Here is a 10,934-nt window from a genome sequence, read left to right on the forward strand (position 1 = left end):
TGCTTAAATTTGTTAATATTCTTGCGTGAGAGACGTGGCAACGTGTTCAGCAGGCAGTACTCTGCACAGACGTACATACCGTATATGTCTGCTGAGTTCAAGCTCCCTGTCCATAGCTCTACTGCCGAGCGGATGACAGTTCGGTACAGGATATTCAATAAACAACTTACAATGTCATTTACAGTTTAGGAATATCATATGTTATTAATTTATGGAGAAAGTCGTCTAAGGATGTACCGTCAACGTTTTCCTCAAAGAAGGTTGCATAATCGGCGAAATTTTATAGCAGTTCTCAACGATTTTTAGAAACTAGGAGTCCCTTACTCAGTTTCGAAAATCACACATCCAGAAATTTGTTTACAAATCATACTGCTTTACGGAAGTAGGATAAATTAAAATGTTTCAATAGAAAAAAAAAGTTCGTGTAACTTTGTGCAGTAAGCCATTATTGTTTATTTTTAGACATACAATAAAGAATGGAGCAATATTGTTACATAAGATGTAAATTCACCACAATGTTCTATTAATTAGATTGAAACTTTGTATTTGCTGCTCGTTTTATGTAAACAACAGTATCTTCATGTTCCGCTCCTGCATTAGAACAGAGCTTCTGTACCGGTATATCTGTACCCGCTTGAGCTGTACTGCGTACTTATAAACCCACTCCTCCCTATCCAGCAACGTTGCAAAACGTCTGATATTGTAAACTTTAATAATTAATTAAATATTGCAATTAGAAAAAATTTGTAAGGGCATTTTTCTTCCTTATGACATGAATAATCATCAGTTAAAATAATGGTACTTATACCCCTTACACCCTGTATAGTAATGTGTTCACTTTAATTTTTCACACTCATTGCACAATGATCTATAGTATTTTTCTTGTAGACGGAAATACAAAATTTACATATCATATCATTTTTATGAATCGTACCATTTTTTGTAAGTGGGTTGATACATTTAAAAATGGTAAACGAGTGTTGTAGGTAGAGAAGTCGAAGTTTCAACACTGAAGCTTGAAAATATTATTGATAAGAAAATTTGAGAATATATGATGTTATTTAACACACGAAATTAAAATTCCATTTAAAAGCAGAAACTGTGCTATCCATATTCCTCCATAACTGTCTGAACTATAATAAAACTTATGATGGAGGATAGATAGAACAGAGAAAAATTATCTCCGGCACGCGACTCGAACCCGGGTTTTCAGTTCTACGTGCTATTGCTTTATCCAATAATCCACACCGGATTCCATTCCGATGCCGGATCGAATCCCCTCTCCGTCTTTCTCGTTAGCCACGTACCGTCCACAGCAGTAGATGTTACTTGTGGTTTGTCCAAAGATTGGTAGATGGCAGTGATGATCTGGACGTCTCATAGTCCTGTACGACATTTATGTCTTGACACTTCTTCAATAAAGTGAAGCCGAAGCCTCCACTGGTTCCTGGTTTCCTGAAGGGGATATGATGTCTCTTACATATGAGTTTATGACGAGTCATCACCAGAGATAAGATATGCGGATTAAAAGGATAGAGAGGAATGCTTAGTGTGACGGGTGGTGGAGCTGGCTTAGCCTAATAGCACAGTCGGAACGCAACTCATTCCACCACGGGTGCACAAACAACTTATTTAGACTTTCGGTTGCATTGCATAGAGATGCTCCATATCCAACCCACTAAGCACCTCTATGCCTCTAGTCCGAACATAAGTAGGCCTACATTATATCTCTGCCGGTCAGTAATCTAACCGTCAAATTTCAAGTGACTTAACTCAGTCGTGGTCGTCAGGGTATTAAAAAACATTGCAGCTTTTGCCGTCTGTCTTCCTCCTCACCACTAACTATGATGTTGCACAGAGGCAGAAATAAAATAAAATATATTATGTTTAGGCCTAATATCGGTCTTTCAAATTTGCTCTAAATATTCACTCTTGTAAGTTTTTGGAGTAATGAGTGTTCTAGACTCGATTTATGCCTCCTGTCAAATTAAATTAAATTATATTTTATTTAACGACGCTCGCAACTGCCGAAGCTATATCAGTGTACCAGAATTTTGTCCCGTAGGAGTTCTTTTACATGCTAGTAAATCTACTGACATGATCCTGTCGCATTTAAGTACACTTAAATGTCATCGACCTGTGCCGGGATCGAATCCGCAACCTCGGTACAGAAGGCCAGCACTATACGATACGAACCCAGGACGATTGCCTCCTCTTGCTTTCATAGCTTTTAAAAGTTATAAGTCCTGTATAAGAAGGTGATATTTATATCATCGAATATAGAGGTTGATCCGTTTGGGTATGGATAAAATAAAAACACCGTAAAAAATTTAATACTGAACCTTTTTTTTTTTTTTTAACTTTGTGCATACAACACTGAAAGATGGGAGATTCCTCAAAGCTCAACGTGACTCCCATTGCGCACTCTGCACAACTCATAACGGTGATGCAATTCAGCCCATGTCCGTTGTAACATAAGGGGGTGATTTGTTGAAAATCTTGAGTAATTTTTACGCTCAGATCATCAATGTTCCTGGGTTTCTGTGAATAGACAATATCTTTAACAAAACCTCACACGAAGAAGTCAGGAGGGGTTAGATCTGGGGAGATTGGGGACCAAGCCAAGAGATAGCTGCTTCTCGTACTGGGTTTCGCCTGCGACCTCCTGCATGTTTTTTAACACAGAACCTGTTTCTACAAATGTTCGATACCACAACATTATGGAATCGTATTTAGGTACATTACACACACCATACTCACGTCGAAATTCTCTTGGAACTCTTTTAACACTCTCAAATTTAGCATACCAAAGAGCACATTGTGCCCGCTGTTTATTTGTAGTAGCCATTTTAATAATCTACGATTTTCAATTGCCCTTTCAGATTATGCATTGTTGATTGTCATATATGGAAACTCCCATCTTTTAATCATAATATAACCAGCAAGAAATTTTTCCTACTATCATAATAGCTTTATAATAATAAATTAATATTATCCATGCCCAAACGGATCAGACTGTAATATGATGTGAATAAAAATAATGAAACAATTCGCTATATGTTTATTTAGGTTTTATATTTATTTTCTCCAAATATTGAACAGTAATGTTAGGCCCGCTCCCACTTAGCGGAATCAAATCGAACAGAATTTCTCTTCACAATGTATTAAAATGGAAGATAGCAGAAAGCGGCGCGTCGTATCGAATCGAACAGAACGTAATTCAAGAGCTAGAATATTTATTCCACTGCCGGAACAGAATTTCTTGTTTCGGGTAACATCATAAGTCCTCGTAAACCCTCGTGAAAAAAAAACAAATGAACCATATCCACTCTTGGCGTCTTAATTCATTTACTATTGAAAGTTATTGCTGATACAAAAATCACAAATTAATATGAAGAAGAAAAAGTAATAAATATTGTGTAGAATTATCATCTTTTGTATGACAAAACATAAAACACAAAAGTATTGTTCGGTTCGATTCCACTAGATGTGAGCGGCAGCAGATTTTTCGTTTCGATTCGATTCGGTTCGATTCCGATAAGTGGGAGCGTGCCTTAATAAAGATATTTTGGAAGACTACTTCCAAAGTCATGACACTAAATTGCACTAATCATAAAAGCTACATTTTAAATAGTTCACAAACGCATTTTCCACGCCAGTGTCCTGCACACCGCAGCCTCAGATCGCTGGGCCGTAATAATCCGGGCCAATGGCAGATCAAATGCCTCGATAATGAGCGCAGACTCTCACCTCACGGACTCCAATTCAATTCCCTGCCGGTTCACAGGAACAATGGCCGCTTTCCTCGGGGTCCCCCACCATGTCATTCACTATCACCTGCGTCATTGGCAGTAATTAACCTTGGCAGTTGACATGGCGTCTTGATTATATAGTCAATCAGTGCATAATCGCCAGCAGAGTAGACATGTGATCACGCAGTGTAAACTGGTCTCCAAGTACATGAATTCACTGCAAGTTTGTCGGACAGCTACAGGTTATGTATCTGTCTTAGCCGAGTGAGAGTGGAAAGGAGAAAGCAGGACAGCTGTGTGCACGCTGCTCAATAGAAACCAACCTGAGATCCGATACCATTACATAAATTACAGTAAACATGGGCTTGAAGATTGAGTCATACGAGAGTGGGGGGCCAGTGTTGCCAATTTAGCAGTTTTCCCGCTAAATCTAGCTTTTTTGGATAACCGTCTCGCGGGTAAAAGTATATTATCCCGCTTAGAGGGAATACTAGCGATTTTTAATCTTTAAAGTTTCTGAAATGAAATGCATATTAGCATTAAAATCGGCCTTCATAATTACATTTAATTTGTTCAGTGTGAGTTTCGTGAAATAATGGATGTGTCAATTTAGTGATAATTCCATATTCAACTAGTAAAAACTAGTTTAAGCAAATAAAGATAGATAGAAAGTGAGTTTTCGTATGACCTAGAGTCAATGTCAGGTTAGGTTTGGTTCGTTTATGTTTTTGTTTGGTAAAACTGGTTTTATTGGATTTTGGGTTTTAATGGTAACATATATAATGCAATAAGAATTTAAATATGTTGTGTCTGTGACAAAAGTGTTTAAAATTGCTCTATAGCGCCACATTGAGAATGATAGAATTGTGCAATATTCGTTACATTGGAGGATGGATGTCGTTACATTAGCGGGTGGATCCTCTATCTTGACCATTATTATTATTATTATTATTATTATTATTATTATTATTATTATTATTATTATTATTATTATTGCATAATAAGTGTACATTAAAATCTAGAGATATTTGTTAGAAAATCGCGGGTTTTCGAAAGCTATCTAGCGGGATTATACGAACAACTGTTGGCAACACTGGTGGGGGCAGCCAGAAGCCCCAGACGGACTGAGTCAACGTTATAAAATCGTACATGTGGCGATCTCTTTTCCATAAGAATTGAAAAATGCATTCTTGGACAACAGATGTGAAGTTCGGCTACGAACTCAAACAGTTCTGTGTAGATGAACTTATACTGCATGTCAGTTATTCAAATATAAACATAAGATATCACAAGAGCTTTGCAATAGAGTTCAATCACAACGTCTAATTATAATATGTAACACATTACCCGTTTTCAAAATGCATACGCATACCTCCACAAACAGCGCTCAACGAGCGCGCGCGCTCCTTCGGAGCGGGAGAGCCGTGTTTACCGCTCGCCGAAACGGAGAGGAAGATACGTCAGAATGACATAGACTTGCTATAGGTAGAGGAGAGGGAAACGACCACTCAGTTATTTAGTGGAGTGCAGTATGTAGGCCTATTCTCACGTTGCTTACCTACTGCTACAGTACAGTATGGAGGAATATGAAAGACTGAACATAACATTTAACGATTTACACCTCGAACTTATTGATCTTCAATGTGACCTAAGGGCTAAAGATCGTTTGAATAATATTACTAGCCTGGTTGAGTTTTACAAGACTAAACATTAGCAGTAATATCCACGACTACACAGGCTGGCTGTGAAAATGATTGCTATGTTTGGCTCAACATTTATATTTGTGAGCAACTGTTTTCTATAATCAACTTTAATAAAGGCAGACATCGAAAATCTGTAACTGATGTTTCATTACGATTAGTAGACTACTGTTCCTTTCAGTTTCCAACAGCATAAAACCTCGTTTTGATGTACTGATAAATAAAAATATAACAAAATGATATTGTACATTTAAGTAGCTATAGAATTTCTATTATTTCTGTAAAATAAATATTTCTTTATTAATTAATAATAGTCCAAGATAGTTTTGCAAACACTGAACGGGAATTCATTTCATAAACACTCGTAATAGTACTTCCTTTTGTGTATATTTTGTACGAGATCACCCCTTCTTCCAGACCACCCTTATACAGAGCGCAGCTAATATCTGCATTCCGCTCATGAGCTGTGAGCCGGCTCGGAGAGCGCAAACCTTGTGCAGGCCTGGTATACAGGGTATAAGGAATATTTATTTTGATGTACCGAAGTACATATGATATTTCCATGCAGATATTCTACTTTCTCAGATGATGAGAGAGAGATGGAACGGAGAAAAATTCTCTCCGGCGCCGGGATTTGAACCCGGGTTTTCAGTTCTCCGTGCTGATGCTTTAACCACTAAGCCACGCCGGATACAATCCCGACACCGTTGAGAATCGTCTCAGATTAAGCTCCATCTCTTGGGAAATATCATATGTACTTCGGTACATCAAAATAAATATGATATACGTAATAAATCACTTTGTGATTTAAAGACGGCGCCCATACCGTCGGACCCCGGCCAACCAGTCACTCATTTGAGTGCACCTCTACACATGTATGGACTTCGGTCCTGCGTGCATAGACATCTATGACGTTGTGCAGAGGGCGGCCACTAGAGGGAACCCAAGAGATGGAGCTTAATCTGAGACGATTCTCAACGGTGTCGGGATTGTATCCGGCGTGGCTTAGTGGTTAAAGCATCAGCACGGAGAACTGAAAACCCGGGTTCAAATCCCGGCGCCGGAGAGAATTTTTCTCCGTTCCATCTCTCTCTCATCATCAGGGTATAAGGAATATAAGTGCCGTCATTTTCACAGTCGTCGAGGACGGTCTACACTCTACAGGATCAAAAAATGCCCATACAACATAGGGTCAAAACTTGATAGTTTTCTCAGAAAAAATATTTCTTTTCTTATTTTATTTGCGTTATACTGCCTATATCGTTAGTAAAATTACGAAAACAATTACATCAGTAGGTATATCTAGTAGGCTAAAGAGTTAATATTATTTTAAATTAATATCTATATGTTCTATTAAGTTTTCATGAAACTAAATAAAAATATATGCTTAAATTTGTTAATATTCTGGCGTGAGAGACGTGGCAACGTGTTCAGCAGGCAGTACTCGGCACAGACGCACGTACAATACATGTCAGCTGACAAGTAAACTTCTGATGGGGACAGATGAAAAAGTTATTTTTTTTTCTTTCACCGTGTTAATAATGTCAAAAGAAGTGCTAATACAAATTTTGACCACTCAACCGCAATTACGAGGGCCGTAAAAAATAAGTTCACCAGGGGCCGTTAACAGAAAGAAAACACAATTTCATTGGAAAAATTTATTGGAACAGACACAGCAACCTATTCCCGACCGGAATATAGACATTTGTCATACCATGGGATCCACAGAAAGGTGCTGACAAACGCTGGTTCCGATCTCAGGTGGTTGACTTCTACGACACAAGGATACTTAAATTGATCCCATGGTATAACAAATGTCTCAAGTCCAGTGGGGGATATGTTGACAAATACCGCAACAACTGCAGTATGTTTCAATAAATCTATCCATGCTATTGTGTTTTTTCTGTAAACGGCCTCAGGGAAAATCACTTTCTGGACGGCCTCGTAATTGCGGTCGAGTGACCAAAATTTGTATAAGCACTTCTTTTGACTTATTACCATGGTGGAAGAAAAAAATTAACATTTTTATCTGCCCCATCAGAATGTTTGCTTGTGAGATCAAGCTCCCTGTCCATAGGTCTACTGCCGAGCGGATGGCAGTTCATTACCAGATATTCGATAAAGAATTTGCAGTGTCATTCACAGTTTAGGAATATCATATGTTATTAATTTATGCAGAAAGTTGTAATTCAAGTGAGAGAATTTGTGGCGGACAAAGTAGGTTTTCGCTATGCGCTGATGACCACATGGCATGGGACACTAAGGACAATGTTCTGTTGACTGTGACGAGTCTACAAGCACAGTGTTTTCCTCCTAGAGCAGCGGTTACCAAAGCGCGTGTCGTGATTACATCGTGTAATCACAGACATTCAAACGGGTACGAGGAGTTTCCTGTACATTGCTGTGTGTTTCATTCACGTACTGAACGCAAGCAGTGGCGGTATCATGTCGCTCTACAAACTCTGTCGCTACAAGCAGTGAGAGGTGGTTTCGTAAAGAATGAGAAGGAAAACTTTTTTGTTGTTCTGTCGGACAAAATGTAATATGTTTACTTTGCTCAACTGTTGTGGAATTACCCGAGTTGTTCTTTTTCATCTGTAATGTATGTACAACTAAATATATTTGCATTTTAATAGGTCTCTCTACCTCATTTGGTAATGAAAGGTTTCGTCCATGTCTACATACCTTGATAATATTTTTCAATAAACATTTTGATAAAAATATTATATATTTACTTCTTAATATTGCGGAATTAGCAGAGTATCCCTTACAGTACTCTATTAATATATTGTGTATTTTTTCGTTTTTAATCATTAAAAAAAAGGTAAAGTCAACCACATTACAGATCAATTGCCCCGAGGGAGCGAGAGGTTAGAAAATATCCCCTGGTACTCAATTTTGTTAGAAGCTTAGTAAACCCCAAAGTCATAATGCGACCGGGAAGATTAGATCAATGGAGAAAAATCCATGACCCCATCGGGAATCGAACCCGATAGCTTCCGGTTTTGCAGCGTTACGCTCCATGCTAGCGCGCGTCTCTTTTAATCAATTTATGCATCGTAGTTTTCTGCATTCTAATATGTACTTGTACTCTTGTAGGCCTACAAATCATAAATAACTTAAATCCGTGTAAAATAGAAATAAATTTTCCTCTTATGAGAGTTTGCTAAAGATACATTTTACTATAACAGCAATATAAGCATAGACTTAAGCGAAGTGCAAACACGAATACTTCAACGGCAGCATAAGTTTTTAGTTTGTTATTTAACGACGGTGTATCAACTACTAAATTATTTAGCGTCGATGGTATTGATGGTAGCGAAGTGGTATTTGGCGAGATGAGGCCGAGGATTCGCCATAGATTACCTGACATTCGCCTTATAGTTGAAAAAATCCTTGTAAAACACTCAACTAGATAATTAGCAGAAGCGGGAATCGAACACACGTCCGAGCTCAACTCCGGATCAGCAGGAAAACGATGTACGCCGGTAGTTCACTTTCCTTACTAAATCGCAAGTTTTTACTATTAATGCACAATACCTATGTAGTAGTAATAGTAGTAGTACGTAAAGCAATAGTTGCTAGTAGTTTGTTTAGTATAGTTTTAACGTTCATTTTTAAATTCCATATTCTTAAATAACATGGTCAATTTATCAATTATCACCAGAGATTAATGACTTTGCAATTTATAGCCATTAGTAATAAATTTTGTGCACGTGCGTATGACAGCTGACAGCTTCTTTAAATAATGCTGCTGTCCTCTCTTGGCTGATGGTTTAACTAAAGCGAACGATATACACTTTCTAGTGATGCCATCTAGCCACGTTCTTTGCACTCCAACACGCGATGTAATTGTTTGTTTTTTTTTTTTTGCAATGATTAAATGCTCAGTTTGGAAACATTTTCATTCGAAGAATGTTGAGTATCACCGTTTTCAAAATACTAAACATCATGTGAGCAATTCTTAAACTACAATCACGGACACATCGTCTTCATCAGGAGTTGATTACTTCACAAACATGGGTCTTTTTTCTTCTTCTACTTCTTTCTCAGCACCATCTCTAGTCCTACGTCTCTTTTCCTTTATGCTTATAATGGCGTAATTATTTGGTAATCCTTGAAATCCATGTATAAAATGTTATTCCCATTTGTTTAGATATTGTTGGATTTGTTATTAACTGCAAATATGGGAGAAAATGCACCTAGTGTCCCGCAAGAAATTTTTCAAAGTCCAATGATGTGACACTGCGCATGCGCAAGACACAGACAAGTAAAGGAGCTGCCACACCTTAGATAAAGATAGTCCAGCAACAATAACATGTACTTAAACCGTTTTAGCAGGTACATTTCACAATAGCTCAGGCTCAACATAACAAATGGCGGCAGTTATACTGCATCGTTTAGGGCCCTTACACACGAGCGACTTTTAGCCGCCAAGGTCGACTGCAAAAAGCAGCCGGTCTGCCGCCGACATGAGCGGTTCTTCGACGGCAGAAGCTGTCGACATGGGCGACTCTGCAGTCTATACGGGCGTTGTGTGTCGTCGGTTCCGGCGGCATTCGAACTGCAAAAGTTGTGTCATTTTTCACTCGCATTATAATAATGCACGTCGAGGAAGAACTAGTTTTATCATTTCTTCTCCATCCTAGAAAAAGGCGTGTTAAACATAGAAAATATTGGATATATTGGATTCTCATTCAATGAGCACATATGGCCAATTTCACTGCCTTTTTCACGAGCTTCGAGCCCATGAAGATCATTTTCTTCAGTACTTTAGAATGTCAGGGTTATCATTCGGTCACCTGTTGGAAAAAGTGACGGACGGTGCAGACCTAGGAAACTTTTTTCTGAATCTTTGAAAGTCTGAGAGAAGGAAAGCTTGAAACATACTGCAGGCCACCGGCGTCAGTCGCCTGAGGTGCTAGTCTGTCGATCCGGAGTTGCACTCAGGCCTGGGTTCGATTCCCGCTTGGACTGATTACCTGGTTGGGTTTTTTCTAGGTTTTTCTCAACCGTAAGGCAAATGTCAGGTAATCTATGGTGAATCCTCGGTATCATCTCGTCAAATAACATCTCGCTATCACCAATCCCATCGACGCTAAATTGCTTAGTGGTTAATACAGCGTCGTTAAATTACCACACACACTGCAGTCTCAAAAGAGGAGTAACTTCTCTTTCTTACACAGATAAGCTTGACAGATCAGGGAAAGAAAGATGCTGCTAATTTTGTCAAGGAAATTACAATTACTACACCGAAACGTGCCACAAAATAAAAAAGAGCGTACATCTCAGCTGTCATAAAGCCTATTCCATTTACTCCTGAGAAAGCTTTGCCTCTTGTTACAAAATAAATATATTACCTCTAACTACTGTACAAAGTTTGATCATAATCTAAATTCATCCCTATAATGGGGTAGTTTCCTTTACACAAATATAATTAGAGCTTGTATACAAAACAAATATGTTACCCTTAACTACCGTA

General features: G+C 38.4%; 2 non-coding genes across 2 annotated transcripts; one reads left to right on the forward strand and one right to left on the reverse strand.

Annotated features, from left to right (window-relative positions):
• Positions 1-6,071: 6,071 nt before the first annotated feature.
• On the reverse strand, positions 6,072-6,143 carry TRNAS-GGA (transfer RNA serine (anticodon GGA)). Its single transcript has one exon. It is a non-coding gene; the product is annotated as a tRNA-Ser (tRNA).
• Positions 6,144-6,446: 303 nt separating this feature from the next.
• On the forward strand, positions 6,447-6,518 carry TRNAS-GGA (transfer RNA serine (anticodon GGA)). The gene has a single exon. It is a non-coding gene; the product is annotated as a tRNA-Ser (tRNA).
• Positions 6,519-10,934: the final 4,416 nt, after the last annotated feature.

Source organism: Periplaneta americana, chromosome 7, assembly GCF_040183065.1.
Source record: "Periplaneta americana isolate PAMFEO1 chromosome 7, P.americana_PAMFEO1_priV1, whole genome shotgun sequence".
Lineage (NCBI taxonomy): Eukaryota > Metazoa > Arthropoda > Insecta > Blattodea > Blattidae > Periplaneta > Periplaneta americana.